The sequence below is a fragment of the Dermacentor variabilis genome, chromosome 4 (genome assembly GCF_050947875.1).
Source record: "Dermacentor variabilis isolate Ectoservices chromosome 4, ASM5094787v1, whole genome shotgun sequence".
NCBI classification, from domain to species: Eukaryota; Metazoa; Arthropoda; class Arachnida; order Ixodida; family Ixodidae; genus Dermacentor; species Dermacentor variabilis.
The window spans coordinates 203,365,694-203,374,960 of NC_134571.1; the positions used below are offsets into that span (position 1 = coordinate 203,365,694).

The 9,267-nt window shown below is 45.4% G+C and overlaps 1 long non-coding RNA gene across 1 annotated transcript; it reads right to left on the bottom strand.

The window, feature by feature from the left end:
• Positions 1 to 704: 704 nt before the first annotated feature.
• On the bottom strand, positions 705 to 4,455 carry LOC142580059 (uncharacterized). Its single transcript, XR_012827552.1, has 2 exons — positions 3,795 to 4,455; positions 705 to 785 (listed from the first exon to the last, which is right to left on the bottom strand). It is a non-coding gene; the product is annotated as an uncharacterized LOC142580059 (long non-coding RNA).
• Between the last annotated feature and the right edge of the window lie 4,812 nt (positions 4,456 to 9,267).

Below are 9,267 nucleotides of genomic sequence, written 5' to 3' on the forward strand. Positions count from 1 at the left end.
CCACGTCTTTTGGTGAAAGTCGAATCCGCCACCTTTGGTTTTATTAAGGCAACATTAACTAAAGTGCAGTTAGTTAGGACAGAGTTCATTAAGGCACTTGTACCCACGACCTTTGGTGGGAGTCGACGCCACTTGGAGATATGGACAAACCGGCCATATCTTCAAGTTGGATTCCAATTGACATCGTGAAGGTCGAGTGTCGAATGCACTAACTTTGGGAAGTTATTTATGGTACAGTTAAATAGAAAAATGTTAATTAGGGCATTCGAACCCAAGACCTTCGCTGGGAGAAAACAACGAATAGAAAGTAACAATGCATCAGAATAAAGCTCTCAATAATGCTATGAATGTTTCGTGAGCGCGCAGTCGTTCGCCTTCATGCTCTTTGGCGTATGCTAAAGTGGCTGTGACTTTTGCTGTTTCTGTTATGTGAAACAAATACCTGTCACCGTTAAAGGGTAATTACATCTCTTTCTGTTGGTTTTAATGAAAAAAATAAGCCTACAATCTCGCCTTCCTTGCTACTGATAGGATTGTTCAATCTTTCTGTCGATGCGTTCTTGCGTGTGCGAGTGGCTCAGTGAACAGAAGTCCTGATTGCGCAGCAGCAAGTAGCAGAATATGGCAGGTGGCCATGACGACTTGGGCGATGTCACGCCTAGGAAACTACTTACAATAATAAAGCACACCCACCAGACTTCAGATCTACCTGAATCATCGTTTATTGATTCCTTTCGATACGCTGAGGTGCATCCTGAAGTTGCCAAGCTGGGCGACGCAGCATGCTGTATGGAGAGAAAGAAATTGCATAAAATAACCTGTTTGCTCGGGGAAATCTGAAAACTTATGCAAAACGTTTATAGAACACTTAGACATGTTATGTTTGCCAATTTTACTGTTCTCAAGAATTATTTATACTATCCCAGTTAACAATAATAATATTTCTGAGCATAGCTGAGATCGCCAGTTGTTCCATGATGCAAAAAATAACAAGCCAGAATTCTAAGATAAGACGTCCTCGATTGCTGCCGTTTTATGACAGGTGTATCGTGAGAAACACTCAGCCAAGAGATAATTTATGAACATATCGTCCTGCCGCATTCGTAGGTAGCTTTTCTGTAGACCACACGCTTCAATGATTACACAGATTATTGGAAATTATCCTTACCTGTACGAAAAAAAATTGAGCGACGATTACAATACTCCCTACTGCAAAATTTCAGCGGAGCTCTATACGTGTTTTCATTTCCCGATATATTGGCTGGCGCGGACAATCTGTCTCGTGCGGTATGTTGCAAACGGTGGAAAGTGCGGCGCGACTGTCTTTCTATTATGAAGATTGCGAGAGCCAGCACATGGGTGTCGAGTGGGCCCGATTCACAGCAGCCGCTGCTGAAAGACCTCCTAGACGATGCGCGCTATTCTGGCGCCATCTCGTATCCATCGTCACCGCACTGCACTTTTCATGCTTTCTCCATACCTTCCTCAGCTTTCCGCTTCGTGGATCCGCTGCGCCCTCCTCTCCTCTTTCCTCTTCGCGTTATTCGTGCCCCGTTGCTGTGTGCGTTCGCCTTCTTTTTCGCTGCGCTTGTTCGCTCGGCTTCGCCGCCGCCAACCTTCTCCGCATTAATGGCTGCCGAAGAGCTGCCCTCTAAAATAACGAACCCTGTGTGTTACCACCTAGGCTATACGAGCCATAATTACGGAAGGCTCAAACCAAGCTTTAGGTAGGCACTGCTTTACGCGCTTCCAAAACAATAAAAGATTTTAAGCATAAATCCAACGTGATTTCCAGAAAAAAGAACAAAACAGTAGAACCTATCCCGTATATATCCGCATTAGCCACGTGTTGGTAACTACCGAATAATTCAGGCAAAATGTGTTCTTGCCTAATTTTAACAAATGCAGTCACCTACGAAGGCGATTCAGTGTCGTGTGTAGTAGAAATAAGAAACAACTGTTAATAATTGTGTTTCAAGATGTCCTACGCTTCAGTGCCTAGACTAAAAGCAAAGAACCATAACTAAATGTTTTATTTATAATTCGTACATTTGTAGTGCCCGCCATCCCAAAGCAACTCGGTGGCTATGGGTGATTTTGCAGCAGGCTCTGGTTTTATATAGGCTGCCTGATGTTCATTTTGATTTGAATTGAACTCATTTCGTAAAAACAATATAGTTGTGAGTAGAACCAAACCACCTCCCATATACACAGGTACTATTGCGTGCACATAAACCACCGTACACTAGCGCTCTTTCTTTTTTTCACTATGGTTAGTGGTCATGGCGTTGCGCTGCAAACCACAATCTCGCGGATTCAATTCCCGGCCACGATGGCCGCATTTCGATAGGGAAGAAATGCAAAAATTATTCTCTACCATGCACTGGGCGCACCTTACGCAGCCCCAGATGGTCGAAATTATTCCGGAGTACCCCACTACGGCGTGCCTCACACTCAAATCATTGTTTTGGCACGTAGAACATCAGAATAGTGCTGCATCGAAATAATGTACCTCAGAGGAGCACTCCTTGTAAAACAGCAAAGGTTAGCGCTGTGAAGGTCAACGAGAACTTAGTTGTTAACTCACTACTTATTCCTGAATAATTGGTAATACCGGTGTGACACAGCCACCTATGATCCCGATCGATCCCGTCCTGGATTAGAACAATCGACCGCGATTGGCGGGAAACCGAAATACAATCCGGGTCGCACTGCACCGAATAATCAGCCGAGCTCGATTCATCAATAAAGTCAAGCAACGCCTCTAGAAAATTCTGAGGAAAGTTCTTGGCACAAATTTTTTCGGTCCAATAACAAAGCCCACATGAAAGCATGATTGCACAACTAATTGAGCAATTTATTTCTTCTCAGCGCGCCGGCAGAAACGAACGACGTAATCGAAAGGTTTGTGCGAAATCACGAAAAAGAAAGTACTTTCTGAACACAGCCATCTTTGGGGTTTCGACGACAGCAGAGCAGAAAAGAATTTGAGTGTAAAGTGTTGTGCGCGTACCTTTATGCAAGTGAGGTACCACCTTAGACAAGACTGAGTTAATTAGGGCTCCTAATTAGTGGGCCGAGAAAGAGCACAGCGTGTTAAATGGTGTAGCTACAGGCACTTCGCGCAGTCGCGCTGCACCTACATTCGCTGTAAAAATATTAAAGCAGCTAGAGAATCCCTAATTGGAGCAAATTATTAAGACAAGAAGACACAGTTAAGTGTAGATGTTGCTGACGTAGCGAACGTTTTCTTCTCTGTAATCACTGACGCTCACTTAGCCCGCGGTAGCCTTCAGGAATCGCCGGATCGTTTTTGTGGCCTCATGCAGCTGTGATATTCGAGGCTGTGGTCACAATACCTTGGCCAATAACAAAGGCATTTCGTTTATTCGATTTAGAGCTGTTAGGAGGTCAAATGTTCCATTTTTTAAAGGACGGGTACAGAGAATGTTCCATAGTCTTCTTGAGACCACAGGCGTTGCCCTCAGTTCTATCGCCCATTCCCATCAATAATAAGTGCGCATTGGTGAACGCAACGCCCAGGCATAAGCGACGCACCACTGCTTGTTCACCCAAGTGCAGGGTAGCCCACAGGGCTCCTTCATGGTTAACCTCCCAGCCTTTGATTTATCCTTCTGCTCTTTGTCTATTAAAACTGAGTAGCTTACGGTCCATTCTGGTACTCAGGACTAAAACGAACTTCCCCTTTTTGCTTCCATGACAAGCTATTGGCTATGAAAGTAGACCGTCATCCTCTGAATCCATGATTGCGCGCAAGCAGCAATTCTGCTCACCTTCTATGTAGCCCATTGTGCCGTCAACGGTTGTATCCGCTGAGTCCGGAAAATCCAAGACTTCCAGCAGCAGAGACTACATCTCTTCGTGGGAATAAATAGCCTCCTCCGCGATCGTATCGACTGCGTGGTCTACTTTGTGCGTGGGCAAGAAGTAGACCAACCAGGAACATGACTATCACTAAGAAAATCTTCATGACGCTGTCGGCAGTGACTTCTTACGAACGCTGTGGGTGAAACTGCTTTCTTCTTTGTATGGAGTTGCCAGTCTTTTTATACAATTGGAACGGCGCACGGCTTGGAGATGCGCCCATTGTTACTGCCTACCCTGATAGTTTCCGTAATGACTCTCCCATCTCGTTCGACCAAGGAAAAGTGACTCGGGATTGCCGCACGATTTCAATGCTCCGTGACATAAGCGTCGTGCTTTCCGTCTATGCCTCTCACGTAAACAGAGTTTCTTTTGGTAGCCTTCTGCTTCTTCTGTTGTTGTTTTTTTATTTTGTGTGTGTATTCAGAACGAGCCGTGACGCATTTCAGAAAATGTGTGCGCCTACAATGTTTGCAATTATAGCCGAGTTATTTCTATTGCATGCACATCGTAATTTTCCTACGTGGCCTGTCAAACGTTCAAGAGCAATTGAATGCTTGAGCTCACCTGTAGCCGGGCAACGTTCGTGCCCAAACGAATGTATAATCTTTGTTGCTGCAAACGCTTCTTGCTTATTGTCAGTATCACTTTGTTAGTACCTTTGTTTTGCATTTTGTGGCACAATTATTCTGTCCAACCCAAATTCTGCAGCATGAACCTCATTATATATTTTTTACTCCTGCTGATGTATAAGTTTATTCTATGTATTAATGTGTATTTCTAAACCGTTTTACATTGTCATGTATGTGTGTCAATGTACTTTTTGAATGCGCTTTCTGTTACGATCCCTGACGGGATTGACAGTATTCCATAAATAAGTAAATAACTAAATAAATAAGTGAGAAGTACGCTGCACCTTACTCTAGTAATTTATTGATCTCCGGGCGCGTTAGTAGATTTGCAACAGCACTTGGCAAGAGGTTTTCTTGCTCGCGGAGTGGCGTAGAAAGTTTCTAAAAGGGCTTCGTTTATGTGCCTTTACATGAGTACTTGTACGAAGTGACAGGCGCTTCGTAAACCATGCACTTGCAAAACGGGCTTAGCTTGTGCGCTGCTGTTCCCTAAAAATTTGGAGTAAATAAAAAAATCGGCTAGGCTCTGTCAGAGCCGCGAGCCGCAGATGGTTTCGTGACACTTCTTGTGCTTGCTGCTGAGGGTGTACAGGCACTATAGGCTGCAGAAATGACGTAACCAAGCACACAAGCTACATTTATTCAGGTATTAGAAGGGCTACATGGCTAAATTGTGTTGCGGCTAGTGCTGATACGTCTGACGGTCTGATCTTGGAATCGCGCTCGCTCCCTATTCGTAGTTGGCTTCTTTGTTTCGCAGGGGGTCTTGGGGCACTCGGGTACAGAAACTACCCGTCTACTGGTGGCACCCGGGACTGTCCAGCGCCGTGCAAACCCACCCCACATGTACAGAGATGGTGGGGGCGCCTGCGCTTGACTCGGTTTCCTGCGCTTGCGCTTCCTGGTGAAGCGGACATGTTCCGCCGTCGTAAAAGGGGTTGGGTGTACCTCTGTCTTGCTGCCCGAATTTCGCTACGCCATTTCTGGACCCTACTTGTTCAACACAGGGGCAGCATAGCTGAGGAAGCGTGAAACTCTTGCAACAAATTTCACACTTGCAGGTCTTAAAACTCCTGATCAGCACGAGTTTAGGCACACAATTATGAACTCAAAGCATACGTGATGAACTTACGCGGCTTCTTTCCTTTACACAACGACATTAAAGCGAGGCGCGCTTGTAGTACCGTTGCGAATATATAAGTGATTATAGCTAGTATAACATGTTTTTACTGCAGCAAAAGCTTTACGTAGTCCATCATATGGTTTTTGTAAGTGACGCCGTGGACATACTAACATAGCGCACTAAAGAGGAGGGACAAGTCGACACAGGACAAGTGCTATCGAGGGAGGGAAGCCGCCAAGCAGAGCCCAAATTGCAGAAGGGAGGATCCGGGAGCGGATGCAGAAGGAAAGGGCTCGAGTTCGAACCTCAGCATAGGCGGCGAGTGACACGAAGGAACATAAATCGACAGGAGAGGAAATGCTTAATGTTCTAGAAATACACTTCAGAAGGAAATAGGTTTGGGTATGTTGGTTATCCGTCATAACGCAAGCAACATAGCGCAGTAAGGACGAAGAACAAGTCGAGACAGGTCAAGCGCTTTAGCGCTTATCCTGTCTCCTAGACTAAATTGAAAGTCGCTTCACGTTAGAAAACCAGCAAGCTCAGCAAGCTATTAGGATAACAAATTAAACAACGTTATAATTACGATACTCCCTAATGGGAAATTTGAGCGCAGCTCTATACATGTTGTCATTTTGCCATATATCTAAGCAAAGACTCCGAGAGAGACATATAGCAAAGTCAGCAATCGTCGAAAATTTGATCTTGGAGTCAAGCGCTTCGGCTTTTATACATGACTCGTTGACAGTTCCAGTGTAATAGCTGGTGCCGCGTAGCTTCCAGAAAGTACTACACAACTCGCGTCGCGCATACAATCAGATTACAAAACAATCGCAAACGATGGCAGTCGAATCAAGCGCGAACGAGGCCAAATCAAGCAAACCAAACAAGCGCCAGCGAGAGCAAACGCGAGCAGGCGAGAGACAAGATACGAGCATGCATCTAGCGGTCGGGCGGGTCCAAATGACACCAGTTTCACGCGCGCACGTCACTAAAGGAACTGCCCTCATTCGTCTCCCCCATTCGCGGCTCACGTCTTTCATCTCCAGCTACGCGTTCGCTCTTTCGTTTTTCGTTGCCCTCGTTCGCTCGTTTACGCCGCCGACGTTCGCAACAGCAACGGGCGCCTAAGAGCTGTGCTCTAAAATGGCATGACGTTTACGATGTTTTTCAAAGGTACGCGAGAGCCCCCCCCCCCCCCATTCGCACAGCATAGATACATTTGTTCGACTTCCATTACAGCCGATTGAAGGGAGCTTGGCAGTGCGTCGGTTTGGTTTCGTCACTTTTGTAGCCAAGCGCACTGGGCGTCTTTAGAGAACTAAACCTCCCTGCGCGAGCAGTGCATACGTGACGATATCGTGGCAGTACATTGGTGGCGCATCTCTTAACTCTACTGTCCCATGCATTATGGCCCCTCCTAAAGCTGTTGGGGTGGCGCCAAAGATAGGTATTCCCTTACCACGCAACAGTCCTGGATTCGATCAGATTCTTTTTTGTTTCTTTATACGTGGTTATTCTGTTGAGACCAGGTAGGCAGACCAAAGTGGGTAGCACAGCCAAGTTAAGGCTCTCGCATTTCAGAAATACCATTTTCCCTTCTTAACTAACGCTGTGAGTCAACCCGTTAGGTTCCGTGCCTTGTGCTGCGTCAGACTTCGAATTTTCGGTTTATTTATCTTCACAATATTTGGTTTCCTAGCTAGCCTTACAAGCTCTAACTACAGATGTGTTTGTTCCTCATCATGGCAAAACCTTTCTTCTAATTCGTCCCACGTTTCGCCAAGCACAGCATCACGGAAGAAGAGACTAAACTTACAGTACACACTTTATCATTCAGGCGGTATGACGACTCAAGACAGTGCAGTAGGTTAGGCCAGCATATTTACCTAGGTTATGATGCACGAACATCCCACTACAGCTTCCAAATATTGTTTCCCAAGCTTTTACATCACCTGCAGTCAGTAGAAGTAAACGCCGACCAGGTCGCACTTCTGGTCCTTCCCTTCATTTTGACGTGAAAACGAACAGCATTGCACGGTATTCTCTGAGAGTTGGCAAGAACGAGCATGAAATGACCCGCTACGGATTGCAGGTGTGAAAAAAAAGAACTCTCGATATAATTGATAAATACGAACTGTACGCGAAACGCAATTGGCTTCTAACCAGCACATCATTAAAGATTTGTTTGGCTTTTCTGCTGTATGTTACCATAGAATTTTGGTTTCTGTATGTGCGTGCGCACGTATTGCTCCTTTGGATGAGGCCCCTATATTAAGGATCTGTGTAGCAGTGTCACTTGTGTTTCCTATGGCTCCCTAACCCTTTGTGTCAACTTGCGTCTTTCTTAACCAGAATTACGAGCTTTTTTTGACATTTCCCAGTGCAATCTAGTCGCCGTGGTCACGCTGCAGCCTGTAGGCCTCGCCTTCTTCATTGCCATTCCAATAATGAACTTGGAAGTTGAACTGACATGTGCCACGCCTTACGCGTGCTGTGCCCTGCCGATTGTCCTACCGAGGCGGCTATCCTCCCGTGCGTTTTCATGGGCATTTGTGTATATTTACTACATCTCGTCCTCAGAGGGTTATCCAGTGCCACTCATGGCCATGGCGATAGAGCTATAGCCCGGAAGATGCGCGCTTGGCTCCCATTGGCGGCAAGTTGTCCTTTCGTCCAATTTAATTCCACTTTTTTTTGTGCTTCTACACATCTATGCAAACCGCAGTGAATTTTCCGATGCTTTCCTTAGCTTTATTGTCTGTTGGCTTTATAAGTTTTTTTTTCGCTAACGCAAATATTACTATCGGTTCTCTTCTCGTTCAAACAAGAACTCGGTCGCCTTCAGTAAACAATTAAGTCGGGTAAATTACAGGATCTGAGATCCCAAAGCAATACTCGGCATATGGGAGACACCATAGTTTATTGAACACCCAGGGTTTTTCAAAGTAGGTCTGAATCTAAGTAAACAGCATTTTTGCGTTCCGCCCCCATCGAAACGCGGCTGCTGCGGCTGGCAGTTGAACCTGCAACCAGCAAGGCGCCATAACCACCGAGCCACCGTCGCAGATAAAACCACAAAGAAATAATTGCAAGCTAGTGGAGGAGCAGTAATCGAAGACGCACTTAACAGTAGCATTGGTATTTACTCCTGACTGAATTTCCTGACAGCGCATGTCGGTTTTCAAAAGAAAGAGATATGAGTGAAAGAATTTAATTGACCAAGGTTTCACAAGAGCTTCCGTAAAATCTTGTAGCATGCACATTTTCCCGCAATGCAGTTTCCTTTGCCTGTTCACATAGTGTTCAGCTGGGCAGCATGATCAACATTATGTCGTACGCTTACACCAAGTTTGACCTGATGTTACTTTTCCATTGTATGCCGCTTCAACCTTCACTTCAATTCTCTTGGGCTGTCTGTTTTTTTTCATGTACGATGATTCAAAGATGTTCTGTACAAGATGACACTGTCCCTAACTAAAATAGTGAGCAAATCAACGAATAAGTTCATCGTACTGCTTTGAAACCACAAAGATATAGCGGCTGAGGGATGTATTTTTCTTAAACAGGTTTCTTTGCTTTAGGATAGAAGGCAGAGCGATCGAGACTTAGAACTGCGGTATCCGC